At 35.4% G+C, this 3,399-nt stretch overlaps 1 long non-coding RNA gene across 1 annotated transcript; it reads right to left on the reverse strand.

The window, feature by feature from the left end:
• Positions 1-467: 467 nt before the first annotated feature.
• Positions 468-1,608, reverse strand: LOC146817539 (uncharacterized). The gene is made up of 3 exons (XR_014962550.1): positions 1,548-1,608; positions 975-1,044; positions 468-884 (listed from the first exon to the last, which is right to left on the reverse strand). It is a non-coding gene; the product is annotated as an uncharacterized LOC146817539 (long non-coding RNA).
• Positions 1,609-3,399: the final 1,791 nt, after the last annotated feature.

Here is a 3,399-nt window from a genome sequence, read left to right on the forward strand (position 1 = left end):
TAGTGAAGATTTTTGTAAATGTCTCCATATACATTGGCTAAGATGGAAGTAACATCCTTGGATAGCTGTATGGGGGTACAGTTTTAGAATGGAATTTATCATGGCTTGCTCAAAGTCTATGATAATTGTTTGAGGGTAAAAATCATTAGATTCTTGTTTTACTTTTCCTAGCATTTCATTATATGTTGTGTTTTGTTTGTTAGGTAATAGTGCATAAATTAAAGGTATGGAAGTGTTGTGATATTGACCGTGTATTGTGTAAAGCTGATAGAATGGTTTTGGGCATATTGTAAAGGTGCCATCCATCATCCATGTTTGGCATTGTTGCAGTTTAGTTATATTGTTTGCAGTAGCAAACATTATGATTCTTTTTTCTGGGCTTTTGTTATCCAAAAAAATAAAAGGTTCATTATTGTGGGTGATACTTAATTCTGGTGGAATGATGATCTCTTGAAAAGTTTTAGGGGATGGTATAGTTGTCGTGGTTGCTTTTTTGGTCCTAGCAATAGTTCTTTTTATAGAAGCAATTGATGGTAATTGGCCTCTTGCTTCTTTGGGCACTCTAGGTAATAGTTCTTTTAGGATTACACTTGTAGCAGTTTGTGAACCTGTGCTTAATTCTTTGATATTTTCAAGAGTTGATCTGACTTCTATTTCAGAGAGATTGGGTGGATGGTTATGCTCTCTTGTATATAGTACAGTTGTTTCTCTTGTTGTTGCTCGGCCGTAGCATTTGTTAGAATAATATTTAGTACACTTCCAGTTCACTTTTCGGTCCGTCTGCTTTTCTTGGGTGTATGTGTAACCCATGTAACACAATAGGAATTTTCCTTTCTGCGAAGTTATAAATTGGGCTTCTTCTGTCATCGTGATGTGTTACAATTCTGGAAAAAATGTATATGAAAATATATGCTATAGTACTTTATATCTTTATATGAAATTAGCAAAAAAGCATTTTTTTTATATATACTTACCAAGTCTTTTTTGTTGTATTTGAATGAAGATGTTGTTTGTCGCAAAAATGTTGTTTAGTTGATTTAGTCTCTGAAAGTTAAAGAACATTTATTGTTGTGGTTGGTTTAGTTTTTTAAGTGGGGTGGTATTGCTGTTTGGTATAGACTATATTTTTATTGAAGAAACTTATTTTATTGTTTTACAAATTAACAATTCAAAAAACATTCCCCCACCTTCATCTGTCCCGGAAGTACCACACATTTATCATCAAGACCAATTATTCAGGAGAATGAACAACCTTTCCACCCAGTTCTCTACCCCCCCCTCCCCCACCACATGTCAATGTACCCCCGTCTCCTACCCCTCTTACTATGTGCCCCTCCTGCCTAATAAATAAGATGCAGTAGCCTAACCTCTCACTAAGCAAACAGAGCCTACCCTCATGCCCAGTGGTATAGACTATAGGTGTTAATTTATACAGGTTTTTTACAATTTAAAAAAGAGAACATGGATTTGTTTAGGGGTTTAGGATGTTTTGGGGTTTGAGTAGGATTTAATTAATATTTTATAAAGTATTTTGATAGTATACTTACTTTTTAGTGAGTCTTTTCTGGCAATCTTCAATATTTTCTTTAGCTGTTTGGAGTAATATCTGTAGTGGAAACATAAAGAGATGGAATATATAAGTTAGTTATTTATTTGAGTAAAGATAAATTAGTGTTTTAGTTTAATTTGGCAGTTTAGTTAGAAAAGAATATTTACTTACGTTTTTAGAATAGTAATAGGATGTAGGTTTCTTCTGTTTAGTAGAGCTTCTTCTTCGTTCAATGCTTTGGTTTAAGGCACCGTGGAACACTTGTTTTAATTGGTTTATATAGTGGTTTCAAATTGTTTCTTGAATGTTATTGGTTGTTTTCTGTATGTGGCCTTTCTATTGGATGGTTTGAATTTTTTTTAGTTAATTGGTTTCCTTTTATGGAAAATGCTAAGTAAGAGTATATTTAGTTTTAAAGGAGGAGAGTTTTAAATTATTATATATAAAAAGATTGTTTATAATGTGTACTAATTTTATTTAAATGTGTTCGAAATGCCAATGTGATAATTATTTTAGTTTTTTTTTATTATGTTGTTAAATATAGAGATCGCTATAAATGTTAAGTTTATGTTTAAGTAGAATCTCATTTGAAAATGTATGTTTTGGTAAAATATTGTCTTTATGTTGTTGAAAGTATTGGTTTTATTAGTATTAGAATTGTCGATATATTTAAAAAAACGATATTATTGATGTCTATATTTTGGTTATCGATATTTGTGACATGTGTCATATTTATTAACTTATGTCGATATTTAGTATTTCGATATTAATGTGTGCGATATTTGTGTGATCGATATAATTGTATTACGATATTGTAGTGTCGATATTAGTGTAGTTTTTTAAATAAGTATACAATGTCGATATTTTTGATGTCGATATATTTGTTGCGATATTTGTGTAGTTCGATAATGTGTCTGTCGATAATATGTCAGAGATCCAGCGCGTCCTAGGGACATCTGGGGCCCTTATAAAACGTACATTGCAGGCTTACCTGGCTCGACCCCGCCATCCCCGAATCCCGGAATAGCTCCCACTGGAGTGGGGTAGGTTGTACCTACCAATGTTACGCAGATGTAGTGGTCATGGGAGGGTGCGGACGCAGGGATATTTAGCTCCTGGGGTCAGGTACTGTGTGCCACATGGCGTTTTCCCATGTTCGAGATATGAGCAGGGGTGGAGGGTGGCTTTAGTGCCCTAGAGACAGAGCACGGGTCAGAGATCCCCCTGGTTCAGGTTCGGGCAGGTGTCGATGATGGATTGGTAGATGGGGTCTTGTTGTCAGTTGCATTGATGATGTGGTATTGTTTATCTAAGAACCGGAAGTGTCACACAGTGGCTACTGATTTGCTTTTTGTTGATTGCACAGCCGTAAACTTTGTATTATTGGATTTGCCTAATTTCAATAAAAATTTTCAAAAAAAAAAAAACCTTGTGCGTAGATATTAGGAGGGTGGTGTATAGCCCCTGCCTGGTTTGTCAGTAGCCTTATGAATATTCTATTCATACTGTGTCAATCTAAAAATGAAGTCATAGAACACTATTGTTCAGGGAAACCCTACTTCTGCATCCAGGCCTAGAACTAGGTAAAAGGTAAAAGGTTCAGTCCATAAAAGGCGTTCAATCCTTAAAAGGCTCATTACTGTTTAATGAAGGGGAGGTGATGTAGGTGGAAGGGTATGATGTTCCCTGGGCCTATATTAGGGTACCTATATGAAACATAACAGAGATGGAAGTAGGAGCCGAGTTTGTTGCAGAGGTCCTGGAAAGGAGTGACGTCTAAGGCTTCGCTGGGGGGTTTGGTGAATTCCTGGATGACGTGGAAGAGTTCTTTGAAGTTGCTGGAATTGGTG

Source organism: Triturus cristatus, chromosome 6 (genome assembly GCF_964204655.1).
Source record: "Triturus cristatus chromosome 6, aTriCri1.1, whole genome shotgun sequence".
NCBI classification, from domain to species: domain Eukaryota; kingdom Metazoa; phylum Chordata; class Amphibia; order Caudata; family Salamandridae; genus Triturus; species Triturus cristatus.